This window comes from Cibotium barometz, chromosome 43, assembly GCF_041138505.1.
Source record: "Cibotium barometz isolate CiBa-2024 chromosome 43, ASM4113850v1, whole genome shotgun sequence".
NCBI classification, from domain to species: domain Eukaryota; kingdom Viridiplantae; phylum Streptophyta; class Polypodiopsida; order Cyatheales; family Cibotiaceae; genus Cibotium; species Cibotium barometz.
In genome coordinates this window covers 11,353,523-11,369,696 of record NC_141088.1, presented here as the reverse complement: position 1 = coordinate 11,369,696, position 16,174 = coordinate 11,353,523, and positions in this window count along the sequence as shown.

Sequence of the window (16,174 nt, the reverse complement as noted above, 5' to 3'; positions counted from 1 at the left end):
TCTAAGAATTTCACAAGCTACATCTCATTCTCATTCTTCTGCGTCTCTCATGCTCTAATAGCTCTGCTAATATTTTTAGCTCTGTTAGTAATGAGTGATACATCTAATCGTAAGTTTCATTTGAATATCAAGCTCAACCAAGAGTATGCAACTACATGGAGTGTCTACCAAAGACCCCTTTCATGTGCGAATGAAGCTCAACATCTTCGCAACGAAGGAAAGAAGCATATTGACCTATGGACAGATGGAAGTCTATATCCACCGGATCCCAGAACAGGACGGTATCCTTCTTTTCACACACCACATGATTTGATTAGATTTGTTGGTGATGGGGTGGATGGCTTACTTAGTTATAGTTCAAGACTATCTCAATCACATGCAGAATATATTACATATCTTCAAAATACTTTATCTTTGAATGTAACAAAAATTATAAAACTTGAAAATAAAATAGTGTCTTTGAAACAAGAAAATGATCAATTGAAAACCTTAAAAGAAACTCCAATAGGGTTAAGAGCACGAGTAAAACGAATGCGGGATGTAGTTAACTTGACAGAGAGATCTGGACAAAGGAAAAAAAGGTTAAAACTTGTAAGAGATCATGTTACTACCCTTCTAGGATTTGACATGTCTAATGCTCAGGAAAGGGTAAGATTTTTGAATGAGCTTATGAATAGGTCGGATATCTTGAAACTTTTGAAACTTCCTGAAAATCAAACTAAAAAAAAACTAGTCTTTCAACATCTACTAAAAGATATGGACTTATTGGTCCAGCCTTCCCAAATGCAAGAAGTTTGTGACACAGTGGGAGTGAGTAGAAAGGGATACAGAGCCATCTCTAAAACCTGGTTCAGGGTCCTTACAAAATCAAAGCTTTTGGGTTGCCTAGACCTCACAATGTTGGAAAATATAGAACTCTGTTAAATGAGGAAATTTTCAAACATTTCGGAGAGTATTTCTATATTGAGGGAACAATGCCATATGAGAGACAAAAAAAAAATCGTCTTTTGAATACAACGTTTATAATAATATTTGGATGAACATTAGAAAAGTCCAATCTTTTATGGTGAGATATTACAACATTCGAGAAATAGATTGTGAAGGAAAACTTGTATTTGTTATAAAATTAGATGAAGCTCAAATCCAAAAATGTCAAAAAATGGAAAGAATCTTTATATCCCTAATGAATAAAGCATTGGACTATAGTCAAGGTAAGCTTGATTCTCCATACCACAAAACTCAATCAGAAATGAAGCTAGGTGGATTGGATCAGCTCATGTGCCAGTAGAGAAGTCATGAAACATTAAAGTGGCTCTTCTCACATACAGACATTCCTTCAGTTATTCAGAGCCAAAATGCAGGTGAACACCTTCATGTAGACGACATAGGTGATTTCATTGTGGAATGGCATTTGAGTGCCGACCTCAAGGTGTTGAAGTGTATGTTTGGTGTATGTGGAGGAGCAAATACCAAATATCCATGTCTTTATTGCATGGCAAGCACAGGGACAAGAGAATGGCTTGCAGAAAATGAGATTGGAAAACCACCATCCAAAAATAATGTGAATGTTGTCGATTATCCAACTTCTGTTAAAATTTGGGATCCAATTCTACCAATACATTTAAAAAATGTGCATATATGTACATTGCATGCAAAGATAAGAATCTTGGACAAATTGCTCCGACTTCATCTGGACTATGCATATTCTATTAAGCCGACTAAACTTGCAGATGAGTGCATAGAAAAATGCGAAGCCTTGCTCTCTCAAATGGGTTTCCATGGTGGCGAAGTGCATCTTAAAAAAGATCTTGTTCTTTCTAGAGGTACAGGTGATGTTCTACAAGATGTTTCAATGGGAGGAGAAAAAGCAAGAAGATTTTTGAGCAACCATGACACCAAACAAGTCAATGCAATGTGGAACAGCTGGAAACATCTATGTGTCATCACCATAAATGTCAAAAGTAGACCAGATGTAGCCAACAAACGTATGGAAGTTTGGAAAAAACTCGACAATTTTTTCAAAGTCCTAAGACAACAAGTTGGTTCAAATACTTATGCAGATGATTTCAAAAAAGCAATAAAGTTTTTAATAAAAGCTATCATAGATGCCTGGGGAGAAAAAGACATAACTTATTACTTGGTGAGTGTTCAGACTTATCAAAACAGTTAAAATTAAAGTGTAATTTCTTAAATTTACTAACAAAGAATTGTCTTTGTAGCATATTCTTTACTTGCATGGACTGTATTTTGCTTCAGAAGGACCCCTTGCAACATGGAACACACAAGGAATGGAAAAGTCTCACTATCAAGCGAGAACTTCCTTTTTCAGATGTACCAGAAGAGGTGGTGGTCAAAGAAGAAGCAATGCACTTAAAGAATTATTCAATTGGTTCTATAGGAGGCAATTACAAAGGATGAGATCAAAGAACCAGCAATTTGAAACTACACAAACACCTCAAGATAGAGACTAATGATTTACTAACACATTTGTACCTCTTACAAAATATTTGCTGAATTATAATCAGTCCTTGCAAAATATTGTGTGTACATTAGTTTTTGATTCTCTTGGGACTATTTGGCATGTCACCTCTATATCTCAAAAATTTTCTCCTTCTATAACCTCCAAGAAGATTGATATCTGACTCCTCAGCTGCAGCTGCATAGCTACAGTAGCAAAGAAAGTATCCTGCTCTTGAGGCATTGAAACCTGCAGCATATCCAAAGATTCTAAGAGCAGCAGCTCTCTCTAGAAGCAAGACCTTGAACTACCTTTTGCAACTCATCCTCAATTACTACTTTGTCTTTCATCAAGTTGCATGAGCCAACCCTTTCCACTTTATCAGAATCTGCCTGAAGCTTGAAATCTCTGCCAAAAGACTCTACACCTAACTCAATAAGCCTGTTCTCAAAATCCTCATCTCTAAGGGAAGGTTTCTCCTCATCCACTCTTCAAAGCATGCACGTCCCCACAAAGCATGCACGTCCCATACCACACATCCCCAACCATCTCGGTTGTTATTGGCATTGCCCTACCAATGGCATAACCACTAGCTCCCCCAATCCCAAGGTAGAGTTCCACAACTGGAACTACCCACAAATGAGCCATTATCCCAACTTTATAGGCACTTGGCCAATTCACACTCGTAGAAGAATTGTTCGCTTGGTTGACCTCTAACACAACGGGACATAACATTCTCCCCCTCCTAAGTGAGAGGAAGACTAGGAGACAGTTTGGATACTGGCATCAAAGTGAAGCAAGATTCTCCCAAGTGTTGTCTTCATCAATACAATCTCTCCATCTAATCAACCATAGAGGAATAATCTGATTCCTAAGGGTATGATCCCTACGACAATGGCCACTAGTTTGTGGGGAACATAGACATATAGATCCTCAAGTCTCTTGAGCTCCTGGTCAAAAACTAAGTTATCTCATGCACTCATCACCTCTTCCTCTTTCAGTCTACTAACATGAAAGACAGGATGCACACGTACTCCATCTGAGAGACGCAATCTAAGTTGAAGCACTGTTCTTCATTGAGTCCAAATCTACGTACTTGGTTCCCCAACTAGGGAATACAACATTCTCATTAACCTTTTTCAAGATCATAAAAGGTACAGCGAATCTCAGAGACAATTTATAGACTTTTCCAATCCTCATTACTGGAGAGTCTTTTGGGATTCTTAAGTAAACCCATTGATCTTCTTCTAGGACTCTAGTTGATCGCTTTTGGTTGATTCAAAGACTACTAGTAGTCTATACAATGGCCTTGCGATCTCTGCATAGAATACAATAAACCTTCCATAGTACTCGACATGTTCCATAAATTTTTACACTCCCTTGAAATTAGTGGGTGGCAGTAGTTCTTGACTTTGCTTTCATCTGTGGAGATACCTTTTTGAGTCACAATGTATCCCAGTATAACCCCATGCTTTACCCAAAAAAGGCATTACAATGGGTTCAAGGATATTCGATATAATCAACACCTTGAAATATTTTTCTCGAGCAAGTAGGTGATCTTTCCACCTGGAGTGAGCACACAAATCATCAATAAAAACTTCCAATCACTTTGGTAGATAGTCTTTGAAAGCTATGCACATAAGCCATTGAAATGTTTGCCAGGGGCATTGGTTAGTCAATAAAAGGGCATATCTCGACAGGAAAGCGTGCTTCCCATAGTGGTGAATGTGGTCTTGTGTTGATTTTCACGTGCAATGGACACTTAGTTTTATACCAGAGAAACCATCTAAGAAGTTTTAGGCTTCCTCAATGGCAACTCTTTCTAAACTGTGCTTAATATACGGTTAATGATCTTTTTGCATGGCTGCATTGACTTTCTTTAAATCCGCACACACTCTTATCTTTTCATTTTCTTTCACCACAATGATAATGGGGGATACCAAATCAATGTGCTCGATTTTATAGATGAATCCTGCAGTAGTAAGTTTGTCAATTTCTTCTTACACGATGAGTGATACGTAATCAGTGTGCTCAATTTTATAGATGAATCCCGCAGCAATAAGTTTGTCAATTTCTTTTTGCATAATGGTGTAAGATTTAGAATTCATCTAATAAGGTCTTTGTCTAGTTGGCCTTGATTTTTCTATGATAGGGATTGTGTGTTGTACCACACCTGAAGCAGCGCTCCCTTTATATATGTGTACTTCTAGGAAAGCAAACCTTGAATTCTTTTAGCAAGTCTACAAGCTCCTTTTCTTCATTTGAGTCAAGTCCTTAGAAATGAACACTAGGTTGGGCTCCTCCCAAGGTTCGGCTATGTCCACTTTCTTGACTTCAACACATCCATCATATGAGATTTCCTCGCACCCTTCCTTCGAGCATTGAGCTCTAAGGCGAACACAACAATTCATTTACCCAATGTTTATTATGATTTATCATACTTTGAGGGACTAGCCTTAAGTCCATTACTAGCCTTAAGTCCATTACATTATCTTCTTTTTCCTCGATCTGGGCCAATATCCTCTTGGCTTCCACCTTTATAACTTGGTCATCTTTTCATAAAAAGATTTGATCGTGCATCAACCTAGCCTCCCTCATGAAAGGTCTACTAAGTATGACATCATATTAGTGTGGTTGGAACAAAAGGATTTTCAATTTAGTCCATTGTAAGACTACCATAGCCTTGCAAATGCTCCATCGGCCATTTTTATGATAAGGTCCATTCATTCTAAGGCCGATTTTTCCTATTTTTTCCTAGAATTTCTTTCTTTGTGATGATGCTCACTCATGCTCCACCATCTAGGATCGTAGTTGCTTGATACCCATTGTGGTGGATAGGAGTGACCACATTTGTGTCATCATTTTCATAGTAATGCCCTAATCTTTTGCATCCCTCCACAGGGTAGGATTGCTCTTAGCTTTCATTCAATTTTTCCTCGCCTTCTCTAATTAAAACCTTTGTTGTTTCAAGTTTCTCAATCTCTTCTTCCACAGTAGGTACTCTCCCACACCCTTTGGGGTTTCTAGCCTTTCTAGGGCTGCTTGCTTAAAGGCTTTTTGTATAGGGACACTATGTTGACTCTAACCTCCCGAACCCTACTTCTTTGTCACAAAAACATATCAGATAAGGACCATTGACTCACCCTTTCCTATCTTCTTTGGTCACCTCCTCTTACCTTTTTTAGAGGTAGAAGTTGATGATTAGACATCCACCTTATCTTTGTTCTCAACTTGTGGGCGAGGCACTAGTTAGCACAGTTAGTGCCACTCTACAATGTGTCCTGGTTGTATACATATCAAGCAGAGGCTTGTTGCAAGATTGGTGAAAGTTGTCGCTTCGCTGATTAGATGGTTGTATATGTAAACAGAGGCTTATTGCAATATTGGTGGAAGTTGTCGCTTCCCGCTTCTTGAATTATATTGATAGTCCTTGATTAGATGGTCAACTCCACACTTTGTACATGTAAATTCTAGAGTCGTTAATGCTTATATTGGAGCTTTTTGCTGAGTAGGAGTAACCATTTTGTGTGGGCACTCGGCTACCCAATAAGATCCTTGGTAACGATAACATTATAATGGGGCCCTTCGAGTTCGAGGTTTGAAACATGGGCACGGGTAGTTGCTCCTTGCATAACGTAGAAATTGGGCACAATATCCTCTGGCTCCTCATAATAGTCATGAGATTAAGTTTAGAATCACGAGGATATTCACTTTTTTCTAGTGGTTCTTCAACTAAAACTTGATTGATTGGGGTGATATTTAGTGAAGGTGGTTGTAGTGGCACGATAGGCAGTAGTGGTACGGGCACATCGGGTGCCCTATATATTCCCCATGTGTAATCTTGTCTTGGTGTGGTTTTAGTTCTAGTATAGGGCACATCGGGTGCCCTATATATTCCCCATGTGTAATCTTGTCTTGGTGTGGTTTTAGTTCTAGTATTACCATTATGGGGGTGTTAGTGACATTGGTAATGATAGGATTGGTCTATGTGCTAGCAACAGGGTGAGCAAGCACCATATTTACACATGGATCTTTCATGGTTTCCCAAGCATCTCTAATGTGCGCAATAGAGCAATCCTAGAGAAATGGTCTAAATCACAACTACGGGCATTCAATGCTTGTATGATTGTCTACATATTGAACACCAAACCAGATATCTTCTTGGGTGTAAGTGTGCATTGTTGGGAGGCTCCCTCACCTCCTTTAGCTTAACCTTTTCAAGGATGGTTGTGGTCAATTCATCAATAGTCATATATTTTTACGTACCTTTTCCTAGTGTCTGAGTCATGAACGACTTGACACTTGAGATGGCACAAACAAGGATGGAGTCTTGTTTTCCTCAGGTCGGGTATTTCTAACATGTTATCCTCAAATTTAATGGCCAATTTGCAACATGCATCCAATTAGTAAACCCATTTTGGGTTAACTAAACATCTCTTCTCCACACGAGAGATGGCTTATAATAAGTATCATGAATGCAACTATAAAACCTCATAAGGAGGGAAAAAGTGCCTTGGCTAGTCCTAGTGTGTTCACACACATCACTACCAAATATGGCTACAAAAATGTAGTAGGACTTACGGCCTTCCTTTATTTAAAAAATAAGTTACTGACGATAGAACCATTGCTGAGGGGAAATCAAAACTTGTGGGTAGATTTGAAAGAATAGGTAGAAGGATGACTTTGATCTAGGTCTAACTCTAATGAAAATCCGCCAACAACTATTGATGAGGACTTGAACTCGATCAGAGAAGCAGAGATGCTATCACAACTTGCATAGATTCTGGTGAATCATCTGGGACATTATTACGAGAGTGTTGACATGAATGCAATACTACAAGCATTGCACAAGGGTTATCAAGCTACAACTATCCAAGATGGGGAGGAGCGGGAGCTAGTATCATTACCAAACAATGTTGGGAAAGGTGGGGTAAACTGACCTTATAAAAAACAATCCTGATCGTAAAAATGATAGATGCAATGATAGCTAAATCCATAGGTGTTCTATGAAATCTGAAAATTAAGATCTCCTCAGTCTTATTTTGCCATACCCTTGTGGTTATGAACTTTTCTAGCTAACCCAACTCATATGACATCATTCTTGGAGGAAGACCTTTTATGAGAGAGGCTAGGTTGGTAAATGATTGAGCTAACATTTACTTGCTAAAGGATTTAAAATCCTTAAGGTTGATTTTCTCTCATGGAAAATGCATCCTATGGATGGTGGAATGATTTTGACACCTTGAAAGAAGCCACAATGGTACAAATCTGTGAGGCACTGAAAAAAGCAAAGAAAGAAAAGGAGGAAGACGTGTTATATGCATCTCTTTCCTCACATGATTTTTGCAAGAATTAGATATGATGGGTATGGTAGAGGTAAAATATGTTGTGGAAGATCCCAAGGGAGTACATGAGATGGTTTATGTGGTTAAGAAGTACATGCATTAATATTCTTTGTAGATCACGACGCCTTGTTATATACCTTGTCATCACAAACCATGCACTACTAGTAAAATTATGAGATGGTTGCTTTTATGGATGGAATTTAATTTTACTGTCACAGTTAGGAAGGGAAAATAACATGTTTTAGCATACCATATGTCAAGAATCCCCAACGGAGAACCTGCCCACCATAGGTGTGTTCAAACTCAACATTGTGCCCAAATGGAGCAGAGAGATTTTTTAGTATCTCACTAACAAATTCCCAACCTATAAGGCCCTAAATAAGGATAGGATGTGATGACTCAGTAAGTTGGTATCCCCCTATCAATTAATAGCCTAACAACTGTATAAATTGGGTAAAGATCATGTGCTAAGGTGTTGTGTAAGGGAAGGGAAAATTCCTCTCTATTCTAGAGGAAGAACATTGCAAAATTATGGAAGGACATTTCACTTACAAAGTGTGTAAAATGTAGCATCATAGCTAGCAAGATCCTACAAGCCAGTTTATGGTGGCCAATCATGTTTGGGAGGTTCTATGGAATTCTTTAAGAGGTTTGAGACAAATGTACCTCAAGAAAAGGACAAAATACCTCTAACCCCCATAATTATGCAACAAAAGTGAGGGATAGGATTTGTTAGGTCCATCATCCTGGTAGCTTGACAAAGTCAAGCTCGTTATGTCATTGTACCCACCAATCATTTCATTAAATGGGTAGAGGCCTGAGCTACACAAAAGGCCGATGCTCATACAATAGCCAATCCTTATATGAGCATGTGATTTCAAGATTCAGGTGCCCATTAGAGCTAGTCATAGTGATAGGGGGTCACACTTTGTTAATGAAGTGGTCGAACACATTTTGACAAGTTTCTTAATGGTGCAATGTAAACCTTTTCCTTGCTACTAGTAGGTAAATGGTCAAGCAAAAAGTACCAACAAAATTTTGTGCTCCATAATGACTAAAATCATGGAAGCTAGACAAAGTGACTGGGAGTACAGATTAAATGCAGCCATGTGAGTGTGCCAAATATCATATAAGGTGCCCCCACCGATGGAAAATGCATTATTTGAAAGAATATTAAAGTTGGAAAAGTTGGATGAAACTCACTTGTTATGGTATGATGGTGGAAAAGTATAGACGTGTTTGACCACAACCTTAAGATGAAAGAGCTTGAAGAAGGAGATTTGGTGTTGGTGTACTGGGTTAGGTCAAATAAATACAAAAAGCTAAAACTATGAGGGCTAGGGATATTTAGAGTCACACAGTTGACCCAACATGTATCAAGACAACCGATGGAGTGAAAATGGAAGGCTTCATCAATGATAGTAAACCAAAAAAAATTATGGCCCTTTGACTCTAGATATGCTCACTCAGCACCATAAAGGTAGGTGTGTCTATTTTAGGAATTTGTAACCCTACATTACATTAATTGACATAGGGGCCAGTCACAATCTGTTCTCCTATGAAACTTGGTAGTACAATATAGCCTGAGCTAGAGCCAACCAGCACTAGAACTCAGAGTATACTCTCAAGAGTAATCAATGCTTTGGGAGTCTTTAAAGCTTATATGTCAACTAGAAATAATCCCCTACCTAGGAAGGTAAATGTTGTGCCTGTATAGGTACGATAATGGAAGAGATGTTGCTGGGAAGATCATGGATTAGTGCATCAACATGCACCATCAATTGGGTTCACAAGACAGCACAACTCCAACATGATGGCATTTCCTCCACCATGCTACTGTGGGAAGATAAAGACAACAAATTAACCCAAGAAATCCAAACAGGGGCTAGGTTCATTCATTAATCATGGAAGTGACTGTGATATAATTGTCTCTTCTTTTGCAACTTGTTCTAACATATGACAGGTTGCTACCAAACTCGTGCTTTTATGGGAGTTGTGCTTTTATATACAATGTAAATGTTATACCTTTAAGCTATGTAAATTGATGATTTTATGGGAGTTGTGATTTTATATACAATGTAAATGTTCTACCTTTAATCTAGGCTCATTCATTATCATGGAAGTGACTGTGATATAATTGTCTCTTCTTTTGACTAGTATTTTATTATTGTTCTAACATATGACAAGTTGCTACCAAATTGATGCTTTTATGGGAGTTGTGCTTTTATATACCATGTTTTTGTTCTACCTTTAAGCTAGGCTCATTCATTAATCATGGGAGTGTCATAAATGGCCAAGATGTCATGCTACTTTGGTTTAAAATCTTGTATTCTTAGGGGGTCGTACTTTATTATAATGTAAATGTTTTCTTGTTGAACTTTTTTATTGAGTATGGTCTCATAAACATGAACATTGAATACAAATTTGTTCCTTGTACATGCTACTTTGGTTTAAAATCTTGTATTCTTAGGGGGTCATACTTTATTTTTACAATGTAAATGTTTTCTTGTTGAACTTTTTTATTGAGTATGGTCTCATAAACATGAAAATTGAATACAAATTTGTTCCTTTACTTGGATAATTCAAGTAATGATTTTATGATTATGTTGTCTTTAACTAGTGATTTTAACAGATAGCTTGATGCATAATCCACTTTTAGGATGTGCTCTTCATTATTTATTATTATGGATTAGTGACTGTGGAAATCAAAATTTTCATTAAAATTGACTACTTTTCATAGGAATTCAGTATCTATATGCTAATAATCAATATTTTCTGAATGCTTGACTTAGTGTAGAATATTTAAATGATGATACATTTAAGCTATGAATGATTGGCATTGTTAATGGATCATACACAAATGTGTGGCTATAATAACACATGGTGCATGGTGTTGACACTTGCCTTCTCAACTACAAGCATTCGTACTAACTCATGTTTTGTGTTAGATACTAGCTTTTCCCACTTGCATTTATGAGTGGATTAAATTTTAGATTCTTTTATATAATATCATCACTTTGCTTTAGTTTGTGTTTTATCTATTTTATGTTTGTACTGACTAATGGGTTGTTTAAGCTATTGAGAAAAGTTGTAATAGTTTTCATAACTACTTTATGATGGTCTTGCCTAGGCTAATGCACTATTTTATGTTATTAAAAATGCTTTTTACTCTTTCAATATGATAAGCAATTGTTTTGCTAACTACTAGTCCATAGCATGCATGACTTTACATGAATGTATTGATGACTCATAAATATTAAGGTCTTTCTTGCCCTTGTAATTATACTATAGTCTCTTAAACCATAAAAATGTCTCAAAATTTCAGTATAATAGTAAATCCTTCACAGTCTCTCACAAATTGTGAGCTCAAGATTCTCTGTTAGTTAATGCCATATAAGATTTACATTTCTAATTCAAATTTAGGGTCATTGAAAGTTGGCATCTAAAGGAAGAGTTTGAATCGAGAAGATAATGAAAAATCTGTTACCATATTATAGTAGTGACGTGTGTGAACACACTTAGGACCGCCGGGGCACTTTTTCCCTCACAAAGAGGTTTTTTCCCCCGTGCATTGTATATACGCCCATTATCTTCTAGGGCTTGTTATCTTTCATTTTTGGCACTCATAATACACTACTGTGTTGTGCTCAAGCTTCCTCATCTTCTTGAAGTTGTGTGTGCATTCCTGCAACCCTAATTCCAACAATTGGTATCAGAGCAGGCTTCCTCCTCCCGGGCAGCATCACCGGCACCTGCCGCTTCATCTCCTCCGATTGCGACGCTTCATCTCCTCCGATTGCGACGAGGTTTCACGAGCGTCTGCAGGTTAGTATATGCCGTGGGAGAGCCCGAAGGGCTTGTTCGTTTCAGAATTTTGATCTGAAGTCATTTCGCCCTCCGTTTTTGCATTCCAAGTACTGCGCAGGCAAAATCGTCCTACTGTGCAGATTTTCTGTCAAGATTAAAATCTGCAGGATAGGTGCCCATTCGTCTGTTTTGGGCTGTGCTACATAGCGCAGGTCGATTTTATATAGGTTTACCTCTTACAGACAGCATTTACATCTAGTAGTACAGTCATTGGCCATGGCTGACAACAATGATGTATTCCGCATGTTGGCTGCTGAGGATAAGTTGGATGGCACCAACTATCCATTGTGGGCATATATGATGCGACATGTATTGGTAGCAAAGGGGTTATGGAACATTGTGCAGGGTATTGATGCACGTCCTATTGTGGCTGGGAATGCTGCAAACACATCAGAAACAGGTACTGTTGATGATGGTGCAGGCACAAGTGCTGTAGCAGCTGTTCGAGAACCACCACTTTCAGCAGAGCAGATTCGTTGGGATGGTAGAGATACGCAGGCTCATGCCTTGATTGCGCTGTCTGTCAAACGTACCATTATCCCACATATTCGCTCCTGCAGGACTTCTAAGGATGCTTGGGATGTACTTGCCACATTGTATCAGGCAAGAAATGAGGCTCGTGTTGCTTACCTCCGAAAACAGTTGGAGAGTGAGCATATGAACGAAGGTGATTCTATGGATAGCTTTTTGACAAAGATCAAGGATTTCAAAGAGCAGCTCATTTCTGCAGATGAAATCCTGTCAGACAGTTCACTTGTGCAGACTGTTTTGAATGGTCTACCAGATTCTTATCAGGGTTTTGCTTCCACTCTTCGCTTGATGATGAAAGGCAATCCCAATGCCTTATCATTTGAGGAGTTAGTTTCTGTTTTGCTGCAAGAAGACCAGTCAAGGCAAAACAGGAATATTATGCGTGTCGCAGATCAAGCTTTCGTTGCTAGTCAGAGAAGCGGGAAAGGTAAAGCTGGCTTTTCTTCTAGTAAGCAAAAATCTGCAAATGCTGCGCAACCAAAGAAGGAAGACAAAGATGAGAAGGGTGACAAACAGAAGACATTTTGCAAGTACTGTAAGGGAAATGATCATGTCATCAAAGCGTGTCCTAAGCTGGCTGCGAAAGAGGCTAAGAAGAAAGAGGCTGGTATGGCTGTTGCAGATGCCTCTCCTTCTAACAATGAATCTGCTAATGTTGTTCAAGATACAGAATGGGCATTCAATGCGCAGTGCAGTTATGACCCATCTTTGCATGACACATGTATGTCTGCAGTAGATTCAGATGTATGGTACTTTGACAGTGGTGCCACTAAGCATATCACCTCGCAGCGCAGTTTATTCACTTTCCTTGAGTCTGCTCCCACAGGGAATACTGTCACTTGTGCCAATAACTCCTCTTATCCCGTTAAAGGAGTTGGACAGATTGTGCTGAATGTTGCAAATTGCAACACCTTTACACTTTTTGATGCATTGTATGTGCCAGGGATCAAAAAGAATCTGCTGTCAGTCTCCGCATTTGCCAAAACAGGTTTGGTTGTAAAATTTGTGGATGACAGATGTACTGTTCATGATCTCTCTTGTGGTGACATCATTGTAGCATCTGGTTCACTATGTCGAGGGCTGTATAAGCTCAATATGGATGGCAAATGTGTAGAGGATTCAGCTATGGATACGCAGGCTATTTCAAATGCAAAACTGTGGCATGCACGTTTTGGTCATCTGAATTTTGCAAGTTTGCTGCGCCTGCAGAAATCTGAAATGGTGTCTTCTTTGCCTAAGCTTCTTTGTCAAGCATGTTTGTGAGGGCTGCATATTGGGTAAAATGCAGCGTGCTTCCTTTCCCAAAGATGGATCAGTGAGAGCTGAACGCAGATTGCAGCTTGTTCACAGTGATGTTTGTGGTCCCATGCAAACTCCATCATTTGGAAACTACCTTTACTTCGTGACTTTCATTGATGATTTTACCAGGCATGCATGGGTATATCCTTTGAAGGCAAAGTCCGAAGTGTTTTTGTGCTCCAAACAGTTTTTGGTTATGGCTGAAAATGTGTCAGAAAGTAAGATGGGCACCCTCCGTTCAGATCGAGGGGGGGAGTATATGTCTTCAGAATTTAATGCATTTCTGGCTGAGCGTGGGATAAAACACCAATGTACAGTGCCGTATACACCACAGCAAAATGGTGTGGCTGAGAGAAAAAACAGGTCTCTCATGGAAATGGCAAGATGTATGGTTAAGAGTCAAAGTCTACCACATGGTTTTTGGCTTGAGGCTATCATGTGTGCCACTTATGTACTAAACAGGTGTCCCACCAAAGCATTACAGGTTGTCACTCCATATGAGGCTTGGCATAGCCGCAAGCCATCTGTTGGCCATTTACGTGTTTTTGGTTGCCTGGCATATGCATTAGTGCCTGTGCAACATCGCAGAAAATTGGATGACAAAGCTGTCAAATGTATTTTTGTTGGATATAGTGCTGAGAGCAAAGGCTATCGTTTGTATCATCCACAGACAAAGCGCATTTTGGTTAGCCGTGATGTTGTATTTGTGGAAGATGCAGTTCAGCCCTTGGTTTCATGTACTAAGGAGACAGATATCAGCTCACGTGATGTCTATGATACATTGTTGCCTCTTTTCAGTGGTGCACAGTCAAGTGCAATACCTCATGAGGCAGTTTTTCAGCCTATGCAGGTTTTAAATGATGGCACAGATCAGCCTATATCTGATGCACATGTGCATGATGCACTTGAGGATGAGAGACAAGAGATTGAGGGCTCTAGGAACATGCCTAGATGGCTGGTGCAGACTTTGCGTGACAGCAAGTTGGATGCCCCTTTGTCTAGTCGCACTCGTTCTGGCTCTCATGGTGCCTCTTATGCGTCAGATTGTTATGCATTGGCTGTTTCTAGTATGTGCGATGAAAGTGAGCCTGTTTCATTTGATGAGGCACAAAGTTCAGAAAATTGGATGGCTGCTATGCAAGCAGAATACGATGCTATTATGAAGAATAGTACATGGTCTTTATGTGACTTGCCCCCTGGCAAGAAGGCCATTGGCACTAAGTGGGTATACAAATTGAAGCGTAAGCCTGATGGCACAGTGGATCGCCATAAGGCTAGGCTTGTTGCAAAAGGTTATGCTCAAGAGAAGGGCATTGATTTTGATGAGACTTTTGCTCCCACATGTCGTATGACCACTGTTCGTAGCATCTGTGCATTAGCAGCTCATAATGGTTGGAATGTACATCAGCTGGACATAAAGACTGCGTTCTTAAATGGAGATTTGCATGAGGAGGTGTATGTATCGCAGCCTCGTGGTTTTGTTCAAAGAGGGCAGGAAAACAAAGTGTGCAGGTTAAAAAAGGCTTTATATGGTTTAAAGCAAGCTCCACGAGCTTGGTATGAAAAAATACATGCATATTTGACTGCACATGGGTTTCAGAATAGTCCAACAGAAAGCACTTTGTATGTTAAACGTGTGGATGGTGTACATCTAATCATTGCTCTCTATGTCGATGACATGCTGCTCACAGGACCAAATGAGAGTCATATTGCTGATTTTAAGGCTGATTTGAATGCCTCTTTTGAGATGTCAGATTTGGGGCATTTGCATCATTATTTGGGGATACAATTTAAGCAGTGTGATGGAGGTATTGCTTTGTGTCAGACAAAGTATATTGAAACATTGTTGCGGAGATTTGGCCTTGAAGACTGCAAGCCTATTGCTACTCCAATGGAGACAGGTTTGAAGTTGAGTCTTCATGATGCTGGAGATCACTTTGATGTCACACTCTATCAGACAGCTGTTGGTTGCCTCATTTATGTATGCATTACGAGGCCAGACATTCAGTTTGCAGTCTCACAGGTGAGCAGATTTATGCATAGCCCAGGCATTAAGCATTGGCAGGCAGTGAAGCGTATCTTTCGCTATTTGAGTGGTACTCGGCATCTTGGGTTGTTTTATCCCAAGGGGGGATCATTGCCGCCAGATTTACATGTTTTTTCAGATTCTGACTGGGCTGGTTGTTATGACACACGCGTGTCCACGAGTGGTTTTTGCTTCATGCTTGGAAGCTCATGCATATCATGGTTGAGCAAGAAGCAGCCTACTGTGGCCACTTCTAGTTGTGAAGCTGAGTACAGGGCAGCTTTCACAGCTACGGTTGAGTGTGTGTGGCTCAGACGCCTTATGGCTGATTTGGGTGTTGGGCAGCCATCTGCCACCACCATCTTCACTGATAGTCAGAGCGCATTGGCAGTTGCGCGGAACCCAGTGTTCCATGCTCGTACGAAGCACATTGAGGTGCACTACCATTATGTCAGGGAGAGACTCTCTGCAGGAGAGATCAGTTTGGCTTATGTGCCAACACAGGATAACCTTGCAGACCTTTTCACAAAGGCTCTGCCTCGTGAGAAGTTCGAAGCTTTTCGCAAAGCTTTGGGCTTACTCCCTTTTGTGGATTCGTCCACATAGCTAGACACTTCCCTATACATGAGTGCTAGCTCTTGTTCACCG